Raw genomic sequence first — 23,172 nt, 5'->3', positions numbered from 1 at the left:
CAGATCTCAGCCTCTTGATAGGTGTGAGGCATCAGTGCCTGGCTCTGTGAGACTCTCGCTTCCAATGAACCATCAAAACCTGGAAGTGGGGGTATAGCTCAAGTGGTAGAGCACCAGCTCTGGAGAGGGGAAAAGAAAAAAAAAAAAAAAAAGCCGAACTAGTGAGATCTTGAGGCCTTGAGTTCAAGCCCCAGTACCGGCAAAAACAAACAAAAAACAGGGAGGCACCTATCAATGGCTTACTTGGCACCTCAGTCTCAGATCAAGGAAACTTGACTCCCAAAGCACCTGAGAGAAGCTCCGACTCTGCTGTGCGACCAAGGGGAGAAACAGAGAACCAGGGACCCGGGACCCAACCGCAGAGAGAACCAGACACGCCGAGAGGTGAGATCTACCCCTTTCCCTTTCCTGAAAAATGGCACTTTTAGGAGAGGGAGGGCGTGGGCTCGTAAACGCAGCCACATTTGCATGTCCTGTTCAAAATAGAAAAGGAGTGAGTCAGTGTTTCTTAAATATTTAGATCTCGGCCTTTCCATGCGATTCCTGTCTTAACGAACATGAGCTCCTGGTGGTTTCTTACCCAAGTTCTGACTCTGATTCAACCTCTTTCTCTCTGGGTCCCTACTTCTGGCTTTTATAAAGGGGTGTCTGAATGGGAAAGGTGATAATGACTGAGAGGGAGAGAGCAGCGAGGCTCAGGGACGGGACCACGGTGGAGTGAGCCGCTCCTGTTCCTGACGTCTGTCTGCCCTGCACGGTGCAGGCTTACGGAGCTGAAGAGACAGCAGCGGAGTGAACTACAAGGATGGTACCTCTTCCCCAGCTGGCCGCCGCAGCTGACCGTACAGAGGGAATCTCGCTTCTGTTGAAGTTCTACCCCTGGCCCCTGTAAAACGCCTCCACAGTGGATAAGCAGCGGGAGACAGCATGGGACTGGATCGTTGGCTTCCGAGTTCATTGTGCCCTAGTTCTTATCTTTGGATCACTCAGGGGAGGTTAAGACGGACAGAAAGCCCGGTGCTGGTGGCTCACGCCTGTCATCCTAGCTACTCAGGGCCTGGCTGAGATCTGGGGATCGCAGTTCAAAGCCAGCCCTGGCAGGAAAGTTCGTAAGACTCTTTTTTTTTTTTTTTTTTAATTGTGAGAATACCATACAGAGGAGTTACAATTACATGGGCAAGATAATGAGTACATTTCTTATCAAGCATTGTTGCCTCATCGTGAGACTCTTATCTCCAACGAACAGCCAGAAAACCAGAAGTGGCACTGTGGCTGAAGTGGTAGAGCGCTGGCCTTGAGCTGAAGAGTTCAAGCCCCATGACCACCACCAACAACAAAAGAGTGGCAGGAAAGCAGTGTATAGACTTTGGGAAGTAAGGGAGACAGAGGCTAGGTCCCCTAGACCCGATTTTTCCAGATCAATGCAATGAGATAAATGCCCACCGGACTAGGAGACAGCTGGAGAGTCCAGGCCAGCTAGGACACGCAGTACTGTACCCACCGATGATTAAATGGCCTTAGAGGAGAGACATTAGGTGGTACTGAATTAATTCAAGGTAGCAGCTAGATCCTCAGAACTCCAGAATGTCTATCTGTAGGCCGGCTCTTGACATTTCATGAACTTCTCAATAATGTAACCACAAAGTTTCCACGGTTCTCAACGTATGATCTTCCTAGCACTAGCAGCACCAAGAATTTTCTGGGAATGCAAATGACCAGGATTGTTCAGACCCACTGAATCAACCTCTGGGGTGGGGGCCTAGCAAGACTGGCTTCAATGAGCCTGCCCAGAATGCACGCTAAAGTGAAGCTGAGAACTGCAGGTTTATATGCATGAATTGTGTGGCCCCTATTACATTATGCAATCTTGGGTAAATCATTTACATCTTTAGAAGTTCAATAAAATGTAGAAAGAGGTGGTTGGAACAGCACAACCTGTCTCCAAAGTCTGTCTGTCTGTCTGTCTCTCTTCTCTCTCTCTTGCCAGTCCTAGGGCTTGAACTCAGGATCTGGGCGCTGTCCCTGAGCTTCTTTGGCTCAAGGCGAGCACTCTACCACTTGAGTCACAGGGCCACTTCTGGCTTTTTCTGTGTATGTGGTCCTGAGGAATCGAACATAGGGCTTCATGCATGCTAGTAAGCACTCTACTACTAAGTCACATTCCTAGACTATCACCAGGGGTGTTTTTGGATGGGATTAAAACCCAGGTTTGGCAGAAGGAAAACCAACCAAGTGATTTCAATGCATTTTTTTGTTTTTGTCTGTATGTGGTAACACACAACTAGTAAGACCTAGATATTTCACTCAATTAAAATTCTAAAGCCAGGCAACCAGAATTGAGTTAAATGATTAAATCCTACAACAATTACTTTCAAATAAACCTCTCATCCAGAACCTAGAAGATTTAACAATGGCGGTCAACCTTTCAAGGTCAATCAACTATGTTAGCCATTTCTACCACACAAAATTAGCACAAAAACTTAAGAGGGGTTACAAGCTGGAGCAAAACTGAACTATACCTTAAAGAAATCAGACTAGGGATGAGCTAGAGGTTAATAAGCAACAAGTCATTTGTCTTCCAGTACTGTCCTTCTGTAATCAAAACTTATAGAAATATACTTTGCATGCATGAGGCCCTGGGTTCGATTCCTCAGCACCACATAAGCAAAAAAAAAAAAAAAAGCCAGAAGTGGTGCTGTGGCTCAAGTGGTAGAGTGTTAGCCTTGACCTGAAGAGCTGAGGGACAGTGCCCAGGCCCAGAGTTCAAAAGACCCATGACCAAAAAAGAAAAAAAAAGAAAAAAAAGAATGTCATGGGCTTCAAATGGTTGGTCTTCAGGTTTTTGGCTTCCTGAGTAACTAGGATTATAGGCATAAGCCACTGGTGCCTGGTTGGTTTTCTTTCTTCTTTTTCTTTTTCTTTCTTTCTTTCCTTCCTTCCGGCTTAAACTCTGGGCCCAACTACTGTCCCTCAGCTCTTTAGCTCAAGACGAGCGCTCTACCACTAGACCCACAGAGCCACTTCCGGTTTTCTAGTGGTTTGTTGGAGATAAGAGTCTCACAGACTTTCCTGCCCGGGCTGGCTTTGAACCTTGATCCTTAGATCTCTGCCTCCTGAATAGCTAGGATGACAGGCGTGAGCCACTGATGCCCGGCTTTGGGCTTCACACTTTCTAGGCTGACACTCAACAACTGAGCCAGGCCTGGAGTTTTCACAAGATTACTTCTATGACCCACTCACAGGAAAAGAGGTTAGTCTTATTGAAGAATTAATCATCCCACAATTCCTAAGCACTTGTGTTTTATTAAACTTGATGGTCAAATATTGCCCCAATGATTGATGCTAGCTCATGTTTATATTACGGTTTAGTAATCATGAACTCATTTTTATCCAAAAGCTTAATGATGTGAGAAAAATGCCCATTGTCAGCTGACTGGTAATGTGCAAAGCAGACACGAAGTGCGGCTTTGGGTTCTTCCATTCACTGGAGATGCCTTGTTGCAAGAGTAGATAAAAGCAAGGAACGTTACATTTATTTGGACAATGACTGTGTGTTCAGCAACATGTTAAATGAGATTGTTTTACTGCTGGCTTCAAAGCACCCTCATAAAATAGGTATTCATGGCCTTCCCTTTTTGTGTGTGTGTATAGGCTCAGAAAATGTAGGTTAATTAAAGTCATGAAGCTAGCAGGTATCAGAGCCTTGATCCCAACTCAACTCTTTATCTTTTAGTAAATCTTGCTCGCTGTTCTTTTAGTAAACCTTCTAGATGAAAGCATAAGTAGAATTTCCTAAAAATTCAGTAGTCTCAAAACTCAAATCTACCAAACACCCATACTCTATCGATCATCACACAGGCTCCAAATAAATTCCTATGAAGGTGCTGATGGCTTATGTCTATGATCTTTTTTGGTTGGTCATGGGGATTGAACTCAGGGCCTGGGCACTGTCCCTCAGCTCTTCAGCTCAAGGGGAATGCTCTACCACTTGAGCCACAGTGCCACTTCTGGTTTTCTGGTGGTTCATTGGAGATAAGAGTCTCATGGGGATTTTCCTGCCTGGGCTGGCTTTGAACTGCGATCCTCAGCTCTCAGCCTCCTGTGTAGCTAGGAGGACAGGTATGAGGCACTGGCGCCTGGCTTCATGCTTATAATCTTAAATACTCAGAAAGCTGAGATCTGAGGATCAAGGTTCAAAGCCAGCCGGGCAGAAAAAGCCCATGAGAGACTCTTATCTCCAGTTAAACGATAAAAAGCTGGAAGTGGAATATTTAACAACAACAACAACAACAACAATAATAATAAAAAAAAGCTGGAAGGGAGAGTATGGCTCAAGTGGGAGAGTGCCAGCCTTGAATGAAAAAGCCCACTGAGAGTGTAAGGCCCTGAATTCACACACACACACACACACACACACACACACACACACACACACACACACACACACACACACACACACACACACACACACACACACACACACACACACACACACACACGCCTTTCAGTCACGGCTGCAGGGACAACTGTTCAAAAGCTATCTTGGTCTCCCATTTTCTTCCTCTGCAGGAGCATTAGCTCTTTAGCCTGTCAGAGTTTGTATAGCCTGGGCCAGGGGTCATGCACGTGGGGATCCCAGCAAAATAGCCAGCCCAAAAGAGGGAGATGGGGGAGGGGGAGTGCAAACAGGATGGGTAGGAGGCTGGGAAACTTACCTGCTTGGGAAGGCTGGTGGTGAGGGCTTGGGTTACTCTGGTATGCAGCCACGGCATGGTAAGCAGGCTGGGCACGTCAATAATCTGGTTTTATATAACAGTGGCAGCTTCATGATTCCACCTATCAGTTCACTCACAGCAGGGCCCGAGTCCAACAACCAGGCAGCAGTAATAGTCTCCTGCTGCTTTGCTGCTTCCCATCTCCTCCATTCCTCAAATCAAACCTGATCTCTACCCGATCACATTGGACTTTTTCAGTGGCTCCCCGCTGGGCAGTGACATGGGTATGAGTCTTGATCAGCTGGGAGCTGGAAGCTGGGAAGGAAATGTTAATAGCCGAGTGCACCATGCTCTACCGAAGGGAACTTTCCTCTGTGGTGCCACAGAACTGGCAGAGCTCCAGGCAGGGGTGACGTCACCAGCCTAGGTCCGGCTAAGATGATGTCAGGCCAAGCTGTGTCCATTCCTGTTGGCATGTCATTTCCTGCTGCCAGACTGTTAACACAGCGTCCATCAGCCCACCCCAACCAGACACAGAGCCTCTGAAGGCCTTTCCGTTTCATACTGAGATCGCTGGAGGTTTGCTCAGTGCACAGGCGGTGGATAGTGGGACAGCAAGATGATGAATTACTCTATAAGGAAGCAAGCGTTTGGTTTCTGCTTTTACCTCCCCTCACAGAGGTTTCTTAACAGAACCATTTCTCGGTGTAATCCATCCGAACTATCACCAGGCAGTTCAACTCAGAAACCAAGAAGCTGAGACATTTTTCTTGTTCCACTCCTGGGGCTTGAACTCAGGGCCTGGGTACTGTCCCTGAGCTTCTTTAGCTCAAGGCTAGCACTCTGTCACTTGAGCCACAGCACCGCTTCCAGCTCTTTCTGTGTATGTGGTACTGAGGAATCGAACCCGGGGCTTCATGTGTGCTAGGCAAGCACTCTGCCACTGAGACACCTTCCCAGCGCCCTGAAACATGTTTTGATGGAGAGGGATTGGAACTAAAAGGAGAGGAACAGATGAATGAAAAGAGGAAGGGGTGGGAAAATACTATCATAATACTCCAAAGACATCTATAAAAACGGAACTAGGAGGCTTAAGGAGATGGGGTGCAGGGGAAGAGGGGTTCTGATAAGAGATGTGGGAAATGACAGAAGGGGCAGCTCTGATCAGGCCATATTCTGCATACAGGTTGACCTTTGAACTGAAATGCCTTTGGACAACTAGTTAAAAAAAATCATAAAGGAAAAGAGTGCTCTCTCTAGGCCTGTGTTGCTTATAGTTTCCCTCTCCATTCCCGCCCTCCCCCGCGGCCCCCCCCCCCAACAACCTTAATCCTTGAGTTCTTGTTTGCAAGGGTACCTCTCCACAAACATATCTTGTTACTTCCCCTGGTTAATTGAAAGGTACACAAAAGGTGGAAAGTGTTTGATTATTTAGAATAAAAATGAGCCTGGCGCCGGTGGCTCACACCTGTCAAACTAGCTACTCAAGAAACAGAGATCTGAGGATGGTGGTTCAAAGCCAGCCTGGGCAGGAAAGTCTGTGAGACTCCTATCTCCAAAGAACCACCAGAAAACCGGAAGAGGTGCTGTGGCTCCACAAATGAACCAGACTGGCATTCATTGGATGCTTTTTTTTTTCTTCTTTACATATTGTTTAAATGACAACCAGTGCCCTCTAATAATTTCAACAGAGTCATAACATGACAGAGTCACCAATGATCTCAGAATATATAAAATCATTCGTCACACAGAGGACGGCCTCTAGGAACATCCGGCATGAGCTATGGCTCTTGATTCACTGGAGAAGAAAGAAAACCAGAAAGAAAGCCAGAGAGAAATTCTCCCGTCATTGAGTCAGGTCGGTAGTGTCCCAGCATGTCATGTGGCCAGCCAGTGTCTGGTTTCCTCTTATGTTCACTACCACTCTGTATCACTACTGAAGACATGGTAATCACTTTTTTTTTTTTTTGTCAGTCATGGGGTTTGAACTCTGGGCCTGGGCGCTGTCTCTCAGCTCTTCAGCTCAAGATGAGTACTCTACCACTTGAGCCACAGCACCATTTCCAGTTTTCTGAGTGATTTATTAGAGATAAGAGTCTCACGGACTTTTCTGCCTGGGCTGGCTCTGAACTATATGATCCTCAGATCTCAGCCTCCTGAGTAGTTAGGATGACAGGTATGAGCTACCGGCGCCCAGTTTTTTAAGGTTTTAAAACAGAGCTGGCAGGTAATTTCTCACAGGGTGATCAGGTACCTCCACCTACCACTTCCCATCTTTAAGAGGGTTAATGACAGAAGGAGGTCACTGGCTTAGCAGGAAAAGAAGACAGCAACATCAAATACCCATTAATTTAATTAGCTCCTCCTTGCTACCTACTTTTCTGGGAGTTGGGCAATGTTCAGAAAAGCTGAACAAATGAAAATTTCTTATTTTTTTTTTTAATCAGTCATGGAGCTTGAACTCTGGGCCTGGGCGCTGTCCCTCAGCTCTTCAGCTCAAGGCAAGTGCTCTACCACTTGAACCACAGTGCCGCTTCCGGTTTTCTGGTGGTTCATTGGAGATAAGAGTCTCATGGACTTTTCTGCCTGGGCTGGCTTTGAACCTCGATCCTCAGATCTCATCTTCCTGAGTAGCTAGGATGACAGGCCTGAGCCACCGGCATCTGGCAAAAATTTCTTATCCTTCTAACCTTGAGATACCTCTGGCATGAGAATAAAATCATTGGTAGAAAAGTGACATCTTGCATGACCTAAGTTCTGCTGCTTGCCCTGATGTAAATAAAATCAAGGATGGCATATAAAAAGTCCCAAAGGATTTCACACCCTGTGGCTCAAATGCTCTCACAAAACCCTGTTATCAAAGGCCAGTCCCACAGTCACAAAATTACCATTCCGAAGACTAGAGAAAAAAACTTTTTTTCCCTTTACATGTGATGTCCAAGTTAAAAGTCGAGACCTCTGTTACCATGGGGATGGGGGTTCTCTGATAGTGTTAGCCTCTGCAGGCAGGGCTATACTCAATAAAAAGGCAAGGTGTCATTGGAATTGGGAGTCTGAAGATTCTAAACCAAAGCAGAGAGGACCATATGTGATGGATACAAAGTGTCCATGTATAGAAATTTCCCCTGGGAAATACTTGCATTCCTTCGTGCAAATGCCAAGTTATACCTTCCCTATCTTTTGTGAAGGACCTGCTAACCTTTTATGTACACAGCCCAAAATTCACATGTATGTAAAGTGGTCCCTGGATCCTACAAGCTCTTTCTCAATTTATTTTTCTTAAACACACACACACACACACACACACACACACACACACATACACACACACACACACACACACACACACACACCTTTTTAAAAATCATCAATGAATGCATCTCAAGTTCAGGTCAAGTAAACGTCTCTCCCTAAGCATCTTGGTGGAATTTAACTGCACTGTTTTTTTCCTTTGCTCATCTGGTCATCTCCAAGTCTGTAGTTCTTCCCCATAAACAGAAAGCTTTCGAAGGAGTTCCCATTTTCTCAACAGGACAGATGAATGAATGATACACACTTGCTTACTTCCCTTGAGTATACATATATTAGACAATGAGCAGTCATTCGTTCTTTGCAGAATTCTGCTTAAAAAATGTGGTGTGGGAGACTGGGGTAGGGGGGTGCTGGGACGGTGGCTCAGTGGTAGAGTGCTTGCCTTGCACGCAGGAGGCCCTGGGTTTGATTCCTCAGCACCACGTAAGCAGAAAAAGCCGGAAGTGGCGCTGTGGCTCAAGTAGGAGAGTGCTCACCTTGAGCCCAGGCCTAGAGTTCAGGCCCCACGACCAACCAAAAAAAAAACAAAAACAAAAACAAAAAAACAGTGCGGGCTGGGATTGTGGCTTGCCTAGCATGCATAAAGCTCTGGGTTCGATTCCTCAGTACCACGTGCACAGAGAAGGCTGGAGGTGGCACTGTGGCTCAGGCGGGAGAGTGCTAGCCTTGCACACAGAGAAGCCCAGGGACAGTGCCCAGGCCCTGGGTTCAAGCCCCAGGACTGGCAAAAATAAATAAATAAAATAAATAAAAATATGGTAATCCTTGCTATTCAGGAGGCTGAGATCTGAGGATCTATGGCTCAAAGCCAGCCTGGGCAGGAAAGTCCACAAGACTCTCATCTCCAAGTAACCACCAGAAAACCGAAGAGGAATTGTGGTTCAAGTGGTAAAGTGCCAGCCTTGTGCAAAAAGGAGAGTGCCCAGTCCCTGAGTTCAAGCCCCAGTACTGATGTACATAAGCACATCAGTGTACGTGTACATGCACACACACATACAAAACCTAGAACCCACAAATGTCATTTCAGGAGAGGACAGGGGAAGGAGAGGAAAGGCTACAGCACCCAGTGTCTCTCGCGTGATCCAGTCAGCGTTTATGGGAGCAGATTAACCTGCTGCAACACTGCTTTTCATTTGGAAAGTGTGGAGTGTGCTGACTTGCTTGGTTGGAAGGGAAAGGCTTCCAAGAAAATTAAATGTCAGGGCTGCTTGGCTTATTGGTTTTTGTTCTTTATCCATTCGCTTCTTAATTCGGCTTTGAATAATAACTTTCTTCAGCGTCAGTGTGACAAATCAGCCTCGACCTTGTGAGAATTAAGTAGTGAGGATGTGCTATGGCTCTCATCCTAACAGGACAGAAAAAGAGAATTACGTTTAATGACAGCCTTTCAGGACTCCAGGAAAGACATGACATGTGAGATCCCCGCCCCCCCTCCCCCAATATATCCCATGCTTTCCCAACCATTGGTATTCTGATATCCAGGAGGCCTAAAGTAAGATGGCACTCTTCCCCAAGTGGATGGGAACTGGGAAGCCAGCCACTTTAATTATCTTATTAGTTCACATTCAAATACCACTTCGTACGCTAACGAGTCACGGACGGCAGCTTGGACCCAGAATTTCTACTTCCTACCAGTGAACCTGTAGGGTCCTGTGCCACCCCAATCCTATCCTATACCTTCCCGCCCAGAGTTTCTGAACACTGGAGTTGGCAGTGGGGTATGATGAGTAATGCTGAATGGAGGTGCAGATGCGCAACTTAACCATCAAAAGCTGCGAATCCCAATTAACCAATTAACTGGCAGAGGAAGGGGCTCCCTGTGCACAGGTAAATCCTATCCCAAGCTCTAGCAGATAAAACTTCAGTTTATGTGGTATACATAGGCATGGCCCAAGTGAGTGTGTGATCTCCAAATAGTTTTCCAGTAGAGTAAAAGAATGTTAGAAAATGCAACAGGCTTACCATAAAATATAGCATAGGGTTTTTTTGTTTTGTTTTGTTTTACTTTTTACATTTCAGTTGAGAGAAGACAGAGCTGTGGGAAAAGTTAAGCCACTTACCCCAAATCTGGGTCTCTGATCGGCCTGACTGACAGAATACACACGTTTGCATACATATTTGCACGCACACACGCGCGCACACACACACACACACACACACACACACACACACACACGGAGAAGGAGAAAGATGATACACTCCAATTTGCATGCTAAACTCTCAAGATGTCTGAAGGCAGCACGGCGTTTAAAAATATCTTGTCTTTACCGCACGGATCATCCAGCAAAATTCTTCTTGAAGACTTGAGACCTCGGATTAGGAGAGGTTTTTGCTAAGGTTTTCCGAAAGGAAATTTGCATCAGGAAGATTCATTTTCTTCTATGATCTTTGCAGGGATAAGTGCACATATCAGCGCAGGGCATGTTCCCCAGAGATTTGTCACAATATGGTTTCAGCTGATATTTCTGATTTCTACTTACAAATAGAACAGATTATGTTTTACACCGGGTTTTGATTCCTTATAGCCTTTTTTAAGGTATTAAAAATTGACACATATTCCCTGCCCCATGGAGGAGGAGATGCTGGTGGTTTTTTGTTTTTTTAACCATCATTTTTCACTATTTAGCTTTTGGGCACAGTTCAGAGCTATGAAAGTCAAGAATGGAAACAATGGTACTGGTTCAAGGGATTTCAGAGTGGGTCACCAACTCTTCTCTCTAATCCTAATCCTTTTTGGTCATTTTTTTTTTTTTTGAGGTACTGGGGGTTGAATTTAGGGCCTCTCTCCAGACCTAACAGTTTTATTGACCCCATCCTGACTGGTGCCCTGTTATATTGGAAACCCACAGGTAACAGCTTTTACTCTATGATTTCTCTACATTATCTCCTTTTAGAGGTGGGTTTTCTCTCTAGATCTGTTTATGTCCATTTCATTTGTTATTTTAATTTCATACTATAATTAAATATCCTGAAAAACAACATCATCATCAAAAAACTTGGAGAGTCATTTGCATGAAAATTCAATAGACTGCTTCGGCTAGACTTAATTAAGGCTAGCTTCTCTTAACCCTTTCAATTAGGTATCAAGGCAACCACACCAATTATTTTTTCTTGAATGGTATATACCTAAGTTCCTACACTCGAATTTCATTGTAAATATCTTAAAGAGTTCTTGACTCAGAAAACAGAATTAAAAATAGGAGATGATCAGTGGAGGGATGATTTATTCAAGAAATAAGAAGCAGAACTCTAATTGAAAGGCCAATATACACAGAAATGGTCTTGGCCCTGTGCTAAAAGATTGCTAATGTACATTTACATTAAATTAAAACAAAATGTTGCAGAAATACACGTGCATATACATTATTTATGATTCTCTGTTTCAACCACCAGTTTAAAAAAATTGGTTCTGATCACCTTTAATGTAATAGCTTTTACTGTAACTCAATGTCCAATCCAGCTTAGATTTACTCCAAAATCATAATTTGAATAGGAGCTTAGAAAAAAAAATATTGAGACTGATAGCTTCCCTTCTTGCTAGAGGGGCATCCCAATTCTCCCAGAATCCAGTGAGAATGGGTGCATCAGTTATTGTACCTCTCCTTTATTACAGATTGCCTGGTACCCACCAATATGCAGTGATGCCCCTGTTTCCTTCTCACTATATGCCCCGGGTCTCTGATGGTGAAATCTGACCCCCTCCTCTGCCAGGAACACACTCTCCACAAAATACATTTTTTTTTTGTGGTCCATTCTAGGGCTTGACAGTCTATGCGCTGTCCCTCAGCTCTTCAGCTCAAGGCTAGCACTCTACCACTTGAACCACAGCGCTACTTCCGGTTTTCTGGTGGTTCATTGTAGAGAAGAGTGTCACGGACTTTCCTTGCCCAGGCTGGCTTTGAACCATGATCCTCAGATCTCAGCCTCTTGGCTAGGATGACAGATGTGAGCCACCAGTGCCCGGCCAAAACTCATTTTTATTAGGGTGTTGCTGTTACAAGAGGTTATCTTTTTTTTTTTTTTTTGGATTCCAAGCGATTCACTGAAAGGTGAATACACAGATTCTATCACACTTCTAGCCAGGACTTGCATTCCTCGCAGGAGAAAAGAATGAGGTCTGCTGAATTGGAGAGGTTTCCCCAACTCATTGTGTGTTGGGGAAACACAGAGCGAAAAGACTTTCCAAGCCAGCAGACATAAAAAAACCTCTATATTACATCAGCCCGGTAGTAGTTAATGGCCCTGAGATTGCTGCAATTCCCGCCTGGTGTTTGGCTAATGCTTAGATGTGGCTGGTGATAAATCCGTACTGGAATCCCAGGCTGTTCTCTCCATAGAGTGATCCCCAGCAGGCCCCTTCACATTTCTACCCCAGAAAGGCTCTCAGAAGAGAAAGAGAACGCTTGCATTTCCTAGATAAAAGTACCAAAAAACCCCCCCAAAACTCAATCTTTTTATTCTACATGGGGAAAGTTAACCTTCCGTGCCCTCCATACAGTCTGGTTAATGGATCTACTACTGGGAAGAAAGGACTTTGCTTAAACTAACAACTGGAATGAAAAGCCAGCAGGCAGAAATGATTAGACCTTGACATATTTGACAGAAATCTGCTACGTTGGTAAAAGAATGGAGCCAGTGGGGCTGGGAAGGTGTCTCAGTGGTAGAGTGCTTACTTTGAATGCATGAGGCCCTGGGTTTGATTCCTCAGCATCACATAAGCAGAAAAAGCTGGAAGTGGTGCTGTGACTTAAGTGGTAGAGTGCTAGACTTGAGCTGAAGAGCTGAGGGATAGCGCCCAGACCCAGAGTTCAGGTCCCATGACGGACCAAAAAAAAAGAATCAAGCCAGGTGAGGTAGGCCAAACAGGCCAAGCCAAGGTTGAGAGGGGGATAGAATTGAATGGTAATTGCTGTTATCAAAACCAAAAAAAAAAGGGTGTGTGTAGCTCAAGTGGTAGAGCACCAGGCTTGAGCAAAAATAAATAAAGAAATAAAGCTAAGGAAGCCAGGCGCTGGTGGTTCACACCTGTCGTCCTAGCTACTCAGGAGGCTGAGAGCTGAAGATCGTGGTTCAAAGCCAGCCCGGGCAGGAAAGTCCATGAATCTCTTATCTCCAATAAACCACCAGAAAACTGGAAGTGGTGCTGTGGCTCAAGTGGTAGAACACTGGCCTTGAGCTGAAGAGCTGAGGGACAGCGCCCAGGCCCAGAGTTCAAGCCCCACAACCAACCAAAAAAAAAAAAAAAAAAAGGAATAAAAGTGGGAAAGGAAGAGGTCAGCTAGATGGAAGTTAAACACACATGATATAATGCAAAAGAAAGGTTCAGAGAAGTCATAGGAGAAATAAGCTCCTGAGTGACTTTAATAATGAGGAAAAGTAAACCTGGAGTGATGGGGACAGGCAATGTGGCTCTCATTGGCTGAGTCTCAATCAGAAGAGATTCCTTGACATCTCTCTTGGTATCACCAAGTTCCGATAGTTGCCTGCCTTGTCGTTAAGTGTCAGCTAGACCTGACAATAGGTATGCAGCACATAATTTACTTAAGCAGATCGTCTGTATCTGAGAAGAACTAGAAAAAGGTTCATTCTCCAAAGAAAGAATAAATCAAGTGCTGTGTGTGTGTGTTTAACAAAACTGCTATACAACATCCTTTATTTCATCCAGGATGTTTGTAGTACAACCATCATGATATCATTTCAGGGCTTATTTCCTGTATTAACTGCAAGTGGTACCCATTGTTGTCTACATCTATCCTGTCTTTTGTGAACAGCTGTTTGGGTAATTCAAGTAATTCTCCGACATGGCTACCTTCAAGCCATGTATAAATTCTGGCTCTGGAAATGGTAAACGTTTAATACTTTCTACAATAAGCAGCAGGAGGGGGCCTCTGTTTGAGGACTCTGGAGCTAAATTTGCCCAGGGTCCATTCTCGGTCAGTATCTCAGAACAATTGTTACCTCACTGTGAGCCAGTTTCCTCACCTTGAAAATGGGAAAATGGAGATGAAAACGTGTTATAGAATTATCACGATAGCCAAATGTGAAGAATTCAAAGTCATGTCCTAACACACAGAAAATACCATGTAGGTGACGACTATCATCATTGTCATCATCACCACCACCACCATCACCATCATTAACATCATCATCACTATCATAACAATCACCACCATGATAATCACTATCATCATCACCACCAATTACACCATCATCATTACTACCACCACTGTCATCATCACCATTATCACCAATACAACCATTATCATCATCATTACCACTATAATCATCATCATCACCATCAACAATAACACCATTGTCACCACCACCACCACCACCACCATTGTCATCGTCATCGTCATCATCATCATCATCATCATCATCTCCATCTTAGTATGTGGAGAATCTCTGGTAGTAAAATCTTTGTATGTCTAAATCATAAGGATTCTTTCATATAAAAAATTATGGCAAATGAGACCCCCCCAGATTGACAAATAAAAACCATATTTGTTGTAATTATTCTCATCCATAAATGAGGATTTATACTGACTTATGCGTGAGTACTCTAAGAGGGTATTTTAGGAAATATAACTAAATGGAATTCCCTCATAGTTGTAAATGAATGGATGTGTATCCATCCAAACGGTACACGTTCTTCCAAATGTCCCTATGAGGTGCTTTCTGCAATGAGTAATTATATACAAACAAATTGGAAAACCTAGAAGAAATGGTACATCTGCAAAGTAAGTAGTATTCAGCTTTTAAAAAAAGAACAAAATAGTTACAATATGTACAGTTTAATACTTGCCAATAAACAAGAATGAAATCTTGTCATCTGCAGCAATGTGAGTAGAACTGGATATTGTTATGTTAAGTCAGGCACGGAAGACAAACACCACATACTCTCACTCCTTTGTACAAACTAAAAAGTTGATCTTGCTGATAGTTCACTGGTAGTTCAAGCCTATCATCCTAGCTACTCAGGAGGCTGAGATCTTAGGATAGTGGTTCAAAGCCAGCTGGGACAGAAAAGTTGATGAGAGACTCTGATCTCTAATGAACCACCAAAAAAAAAAAAACAAACCAAAAACCAAAAACAAAAAACAAAACTGGAAGTGGTACTGTGGCTCAAAGTGGGTAGAGAGCTAGCCTTGAGCAAAAGAGCTTGGGGACAGTGGCCAGGCTGTGGGTTCAAGCCCCATAAGTAACAAAAAAAAGAAAAAGAAAAAAAGAAAAAAGAAAAAGAGAAGTGGATCTCATAGAAGAATGGATTTGAACAGTGAGTGGTTACTAGAGATCTGAAAGGGAAAAGGGTAGGGTGAAGTTAGATCAGACACCCCAAATATAGCTAAAGAGGAGAGATCAATTCTGGGTTTCTATGTCCTGTAAGGTAACCATTGGCTGCTGCATCAATTTATGACACAAATCATACTGACTGGGACTGTATAAAAGTTCCCATCAGCCGAGTGGTGGCTCATGCCTGTAATCTAGCTACTCAGGAGGCCTAGATCTGAGGATCACGGTTCAAAGCCAGCCGGGGCAGGAAAGTCTGTGAGACTCTTATCTCCAATAAACCACTCGAAAACCAGAAGTGGCACTGTGGCTCAAGCAGTAGAGAGCTCGCCTTGAGCTGAAGAGCTGAGGGACAGCGCCCAGGCACAGAGTTCAAGCCCCACAACCGACCAAAAAAAAAAAAAGTTCCCATCACAAGGGAACGTTTCAGTGTTTGAAGAAATAGGCATATTTATTATGCTTCTTGTTACTACTGCTGCAACTTTGTCTTCTCCACTGAGATTTATAAAATTATTCTTGCTGCACGGTGGAAAGGAGCACTTAGCACAGCCTTTGCAAAAGCAGGCACAGAAAGGTGCCTGTGGTACCACTCCACAAATTAACTGAAAGGTAACTCTACTCGTAAGAAAGGGCACAAAACGGTTACAGGGACATAATCAAACGGTGCACGTAGAATCAGAAGTTAAGAAGATGAGGCCTAGCAGGGTGCCGGTGGCTCATGCCTGTCATCCTAACTACTCAGGAGGCTGAGATCTGAGGATCAAGGTTCAAAGCCAGCATAGGCAGGAAAGTCCATGAGACTTTCATCTCCAATGAACCACCAGAAAACCGGAAGTGGCACTTGTCGCCAACGAACCACCAGAAAAACCAGAAGTGGAGCTGTGATTCAGCATCCAGGCTCTGAGATCAAGCCCCACAACCCCCAAAAATAAATTAAACAAACAAACAAATAAATAGCTGAAGCCCAGGGAAGGACAACTAGAAACAGGCAAGATCCTAGCTTAGTACAGTAAGAAGTTGCAAAATCAGGAATCTGAGCACAAGCAGAGAACCAACCACTGGTGGTGTGGGGGCGCTGTGGTGAATCAGGGGACTGGGAAACCCTGGGCCATTGGGGGGGGTGACAATCCATGTGTGACTCGGACCCCTTTCCCAGATGCTGCCTCGTGCACGGTCCTGTCCCTTCCCTACTGGAAGTGGAAGCTAATAACTACGTTCTGTGTTAATTTCCTCTAGGGGAGTAGGGTAGAGGTCGCGGAGAGCCAGGCACCAGCCAGAAACCCATCATGGTAAAAGGGTTCCCTGACCTCCCGCCTTCTGAATCTCTGTCCTTCATGAATATTTATGTCTCGCTCTTACCCTGGCCATGATCTGGCGGCTCAAGGCTGGGCAGGGAGAAATGGCAGGCCCTGTCATTGCTAAACAGGCATCCCCTGGGGATGCATGCCTTGGTACCCAAATCTGTAGGTTCCGGGAGCGTTCCGCAGCTCCAGATGTGCCGACTATGTCCACCTTGCCTCCTAGGGGCCGCTTCATCTGCTGCTAAAAATAAACAGACAGAATGCAGCTGGGCTGAGCGCCTCTTGAAATCATTTAACTGCATACGAATGAAGAGCTATTATACAGCCGGGATCCCCGAGGGAAATAATGTCTATTCCCAACGCTGTTCATAAGCTGGTGAGTCAGCCGAGGTCGGCGTGGAGCCCTGTGCTCAGGAAACTGATGGCTCAGGAAAGATGCCCCCGCAGGCCTGGAGAGGCAGAGGAGAAAAGCCCCGCTCTGCCCACACCGCATCCTGTCATCTTAAGCGTCTATCTTACAAATGCATGCTGGGTGTAAGGAAGCTCAAAAGGAGTTCATTCTGGACCTCCCCTTTTTAAAAATGTTGTCAGTTGTGGGGGTTGAAACTTAGGGCTTGGGCGCTGTTCCAAGTGGTTCACTGGAGATAAGAGTCTCACAGACTTAACTGCCTGGGCTGGCTTGGAACAGTGATCCTCAGATCTCAGCCTCCTGGGTAGCTAGGATGACAGGCGTGAGCTAGTGGCACCCGGCTTAGAATTCACTAAAATCTTAATTCATTACCTCCCCCCACTTTTTTTTGGCTGAATGCATAGCTGTAATAAGTAATCAAAAGCTGCTTTTGAAAAACAAAAACAAAAACATTGACTCTTTACTTGGGCCCATAAATTAACTAAAAGCATCTGTCTCTACTTTTATTTATTAACTTTTTGTCAGTCATGGGCTTGAACTCTGGGCCTGAGTGCTGTCCCTCAGCTCTTCAGCTCAAGGCTAGTGCTCTACCATTTGAGCCACAGTGCCACTTCTGGTTTTCTGGTTGTTCATTGGAGATGAGAGAGTCTCATGGACTTTCCTGCCTGTGCTGGCTCTGAACCGTGATCCTCAGATCTCAGCCTCCTGAGTAGCTAGGATGACAGGCGTGAGCCACCAGCGCCCGCTCTGTCTCCATGTTGATCCTTCCTCTGAAGCCATTCACCTTGCAGCTACTTTAGAATCTAGGAAGGACAGGACCTACCAGGAACATCTTTAACCAGGAAGGAAGGAGGAAGTCACTTTCAAGAAATGGAACAGCAGAGCCTTCAACAGGATAGACCGCCCACCAGACAATGAAGGCTTTGCTCATCCTGAGGCAGAGGCAGGGAGCAGACCAAGCAGGGCTTAGCACACACACGGGGGGCGGGGGGGGAGCCAGAAATCAGTATGCCAGAAATCAGTATGCCAAAGATCAGGAAGTCCCTTGAAGAGGGCATGAAATTTCACAAGGATGTGGGGCTTGGCACAAGGCCAGCCAGGCTGACCTAGATGCATACAGAGTAGGTAGCATGTTGGAGCTGAAAGGCTCCCCCCCCCCCAAATCTGACATATTGGTCTGTGAAGGTAGTAGAGGTGTGAGGAGACAGCAAGGCAAGTGGTGATAATAAGATATGACCCACTAATTAGACCCACTGAGAGAGAAGCTCTGTCAATGTAACCCAAGTTATTATTATATCTTATTGCCAGGACCGGGGTCTGAACTCAGGGCCTGACAACTTGCTGGAATTGAACTGCCTGGCTGTGGCACGCTACCACTGAGCCATCCCTCCCAACAGCCCAGCTTTTGGGTGGATATTCTGGAGATGGGAGTCTCACAGACTTTTCTGTACACACTGGACTCGAACCTGGATCAGTCAAATCCTAACCTGAGTAGCTAGCTGAGCAGGGAAACACAGTTGTCCCTGATGGCTGGAGTTTGACCTCATGGATTGAAGGGCTTGACTGGCAGCGTGGCCCATGGGAGGAACACGCTCCTGAAAGGAAGCCCTCTTAACCTGGAGGAATGTTCTGCTTGAGATCAGTAAGAAAGTGGCACGCCCTCCCACCAGAGTACCCCACGGGAGATGGAGGCAGGACAGACGAGGGGACGATGGGGCATGGGAAAACAGCAGCCGGGAGACAAAACCCTGAACCAATGACCACCTTGAAGCACGCAGGTACGATTTGCTTTGCTTTAAGTCTTATGCTCCCTTAATAAGCTGTAACATTTAGTGAGGAGAGAGAGAGAGAGAGAGAGAGAGAGAGAGAGAGAGAGAGAGACAGAGACAGAGACAGAGACAGAGAGACAGAGAGAGAGAGAGAGGGAGGGAGAGAAAGAGAGAGAGAGAGAGAGAGAGAGAGAGAGAGAGAGAGAGAGAGAGAGAGAGAGAGAGAGAGAGAGAGAGAGAGAGGGCGCAGTTCGCTCCCTCTGACCTCCGCTGCTTGCCAAATAGCTACAGTACTCTGGGAACAGAGCAAGGGTTTCTGAAAGAACACGTATCCTGGAAAAAACAAAAGAACCCAAACCATCTCTGGATACAAAAAGGAAAATTCTCTTCTCATGGAGCGTTACCTGTCTTGAAGGGGACTTTTTTTTTTGTCGGTTGTGGGGCTTGAACTCTGGGCCTGGGTGCTGTCCCTCAGCTCTTCTGCTGAAGGCGAGCCCTCTACCGCTTGAGCCACAGCGCCACTTCCGGTTTTCTGGTGGTTCATTGGAGATAAGCGTCTCACAGACTCACGGGCTAGCTTTGAACTGTGATCCTCAGATCTCAGCCTCCCGAGTTGCTAGGATGACAGGCATAAGCCACTGGTGCCCGGCTGGGGCCATATTTTGATGGAGTCCATGTTCTGTTTAAAGGGCTTCAGAAACACCTATGTCACGATGACAAATCCAGTGAACTTTCACATCTCTAGTCCGCACTGATAAACCCATGGAAGGGCAGGAATGACTCGATAAGCCAGCTGTCAGATCAAAGGGGAAGCACTCACCCGATGGGGGATTTGAGCTAAACCCCCAATCTACTTTTTCCACCATAAATACCCATGATGCCAGAGTATTCATCTCTACCTTGATAATGTCCTTTTTCCCTCCCAACACCATGAACTTGGTATCCTAGCGCCAGGTGGAGGCCTCTCTTTCCTTCTGGAGACCTCTTCCCAGGAGCATTACCAGTTCTGGGACCAAGACCACCCCGTTCCTGGGGTGCAGGAGAGGACTGTGGTCCAAGCATTGCCTCCTCCCTGTGGCATTCTTACTGGCAGTGAGATGAGAAGCAGCATGACTTCACCCTCTCCGCTGACCCCTCATATACCAACCAAAACAGAAAAAAAGAAGAGATGCCACGTGGGTTATAAAGAAAAGGAAACTGAGGCTGGGAAGGTGGCTCAGTGGTAGAATGCTCTCCTCGCATGCATGAAGCCCTGGGTTCGATTCCTCAGCACCACATAAGCAGAAAAAGCCAGAAGTGGTGCTGTGGCTCAAGTGGTAGAGCGCTAGCCTTGAGCAGAAAGCAGCTCAGGGACAGCGCCCAGGCCCAGAGATCAAACCCCAGGACTGGCCAACAGAAAAAAGAAAAAAGAAAAAAAGAAACTGGAAACAGGAGGAGGGAATAGAGGCCTAGGAGCCTTAGGGTATAGCTTGAATCCCAGCTCTACCTCTGTCAGCTGTGTGGCCACGGACAAGTCATGACACCTCTGTTTCCTCTTCTGCAAAATCACAGGGTTGTTGTGAGAGCTGCGCTACCGAGGACGCCTGCCACCGCGCCTGAGCCCAGCGCTGAGCTGCGTCATCAGCACGCAGGGGTTCCTAAACTGAATATAAACGTGGGTTTCTACTCTTGGAAAGAATTCTAACAGAGAGATGCCAGGTAGAGACCCAGAACCCTCAAAGCTTAAGTAGTCAAAGCGAGAGGGCGGGGGGGAGGATGTCTTAGAGCAGATGGAAGAACACAAACGAGCCACGGAAGAGTGTGGATGAATGCAACCAGGGAGAGCCGAAAGCAGTGCACAGGTGTGTACGTGCTTTAAAATAGCTAAATGCCAAGGAAATGGGAGATGGGGATTAATTAGCGGAAGTCAAACAAAATCTGATTTACAGGTGGAACGCGGTAATATGTCACAGCAAGGCGTTCTACCCATCAGTGTCAACTGGTACGGAGAGTGGTGTGTGGAAGTCGCCGTACACTTCATTAAACTGGAGACAGCTCCAGTGCCTGGCTGTGTCCCCTTTTTATATGGCAACCCCCTTCCCCCCCACTTTCCATATGCTTTTCTGGGTCCCAAGTACCAACATACATAGTCTGATTATAACATTTTTTGCAGGCTGGGAAAGAAAGGCGGGCGCCACTTCCGGTTTTCTGGTGGTTCATTGGAGATCAGAGTATCATGGACTTTCCTGCCTGGGCTGGCTTTGAACCGTGATCCTCAGCTCTCAGCCTCCTGAGTAGCTAGGATGACAGGCGTGAGCCACCAGCACCTGGCTAATACAATTATTTCTTGCTTGCCCTCCATTGTCAACATTATTAGCTAGAGCTTTGCTTATCACGGTCACTTTAGGGACTCCAGGTTGATTAAGTGTAAACATTCCTTTCACAATCATGATCTCAGAAAAAGAAAGGCTCTCTGGAAGTGACAAGTGTCTTTGGGGAGGTCACTTTTCATTGGCAACACAGTGATTTACATGGCTGCCCCTAACTGCAAAAGACACAAGGCAGTACCGTTCTTCCACAGACTTGCAAACATCATGCTGGGCTTTTTTGGTGAAGAGTATTTGCTGCTGTGAGAGATGCCAACATTATATGAAGATTCTGGGATTTTTTGCATGTTTATCCTCTCATTTGATTTCTACCCCATCCTTACAGTTTGGATTCCAGCAGTGTCCCATTTTACAATGGGAGGTTCATAGCCAAGTCCGAGAGAGAAAGATTTGCTTGAGTCACAGAAGTACTTTTAAGTTGAAGTTTTTTTTTTTTTTTTTTTTTTTTTTTGGAGTTTTCTAAATGTCTAGTTAAAAGACTCGAGCCAGGTGCTGGTGGGTCACGCTTGTCATCCTAGCTACTCAGGAAGCTGAGATCTGAGGATCACGGTTCAAAACCAGCCCAGGCAGGAAAGTCTGTGAGACTCTGATCTCCAATGAACCACTAGAAAACTGGAAGTGGCGCTGTGGCTCAAGTGATAGAGCGCTCGCCTTGAGCAGAAGAGCTGAGGGACAGCGCCCAGGCCCAGAGTTCAAGCCCCACAACTGACCAAAAAACAAAAACAAAAAACATGCAAAAGGATGACCTGCAAAATGTCTATAGAACCACTGATTTCTGAACACGAAGGCTCTGCTTTGAGCAAGAGGAAGAGGACCAGAGGATCAGTGAAGTCTACCACGTTACTGTCACTTAAGGCTGTTTCCAGGTGGAGATGTCCTCTGGGGGCCATCTTTCCATCACAGGGTTTCACGGAGGCGCCTGCCTCGGCTTTTTTTTTCTCCCATCAGATCACATCGCCCTCTACTGATCAGGCGTGATACCGGGCTCTGACTACATGCGGTCACTCCAGTAGACGTCCTACGTCTTGACACACTGCAAGTTTCTCTTTGTGATTTCGCTCATCACAAAGCCCTTTCGGTGGGTCTGCATAGATTCCTCCTGAAAACATTGCCACAAAGGCAGAGCTCCTACATGGCGACACTGGAAGAGTAAAAAAAGCCCAGGATCAGGATGAACGAAAGACAGAGGTGAGAAAGAGGAAAGCAGTTCCCATTGAGTTGCTCTGATTAGTTTAATATAACCACAGATCCAACTCCCCCCCACCCCTCCCGGAGGTGTGCTGATTAACCTCCCTCCTCTTTTTAAGGGGAGATCATAACTAGCTGATAAGTACTTATCATATATGACTGTGTGGGGATTAGATGTATTAAAAAAAATACTCCGTATTCATGGTAAGCACTCGCTAAACATTACAGCTACCGCTTTCCTTTGAATTTTGCCAAATGCTTCCACTTGAGCCCTTTGGTTCAGGTATTAACCACATAATTAAATTTAGGCCTGGAAGGGGTTTTGGAATCTACCTGCTCTAGAGAAATAAAAGAGCTTTGCCTACAATCTTCACAAATGGCTTTATGCAGACAGAAATCATTGAGAGTTGCAGGTGGTTCATGCCTTTATAGCTTCATAGCTACTGAGGAGGCTGAGATCTGAGGATCGTGGTTCAAAGCCAGCCAGGGCAGGAAAGTCCGTGAGACTCTAATCTCCAATAAACTACCCTCCCCCCAAAAAAAAAGCCAGACGTGGAGCTATGGCTCAAATGGTAGACTGTTAGTCTTAAGCAAAAAAGCTCAGGAACAGCGTTTAAGCCCCAGGACCGGTAGACAAAGTCAATCAACCAACCAATCGTTGAGAAAGCAAGGGGAGCTCCTAGGAGGATGGCGCTGAGTGCTAGAGGCTCACTGCCTGGGCTTCCAAGTCCAGGGGCTTATAGTTCTAGGCCCTGACAACCAGAGGCTTACAGCTTTCAGAGCACCTGCTTGGACGGCTCCAGGAGTTCAGGACAGAGGCTT

The 23,172-nt window shown here is 45.8% G+C and overlaps 1 protein-coding gene across 4 annotated transcripts in view; it reads right to left on the bottom strand.

The window, feature by feature from the left end:
- Tmem108 (transmembrane protein 108) overlaps window positions 1-23,172 on the bottom strand; it is a 134,550-nt gene that overhangs the window by 56,599 nt on the left and 54,779 nt on the right. The gene's annotated exons all lie outside the window — the stretch shown is intronic.

The sequence above is a fragment of the Dipodomys merriami genome, unplaced genomic scaffold (genome assembly GCF_024711535.1).
Source record: "Dipodomys merriami isolate MVZ:Mamm:240054 unplaced genomic scaffold, mDipMer1.0.p SCAF_68, whole genome shotgun sequence".
In the NCBI taxonomy this organism is placed as follows: Eukaryota; Metazoa; Chordata; class Mammalia; order Rodentia; family Heteromyidae; genus Dipodomys; species Dipodomys merriami.
This window is presented reverse-complemented; position numbering and strand designations above follow the sequence as displayed.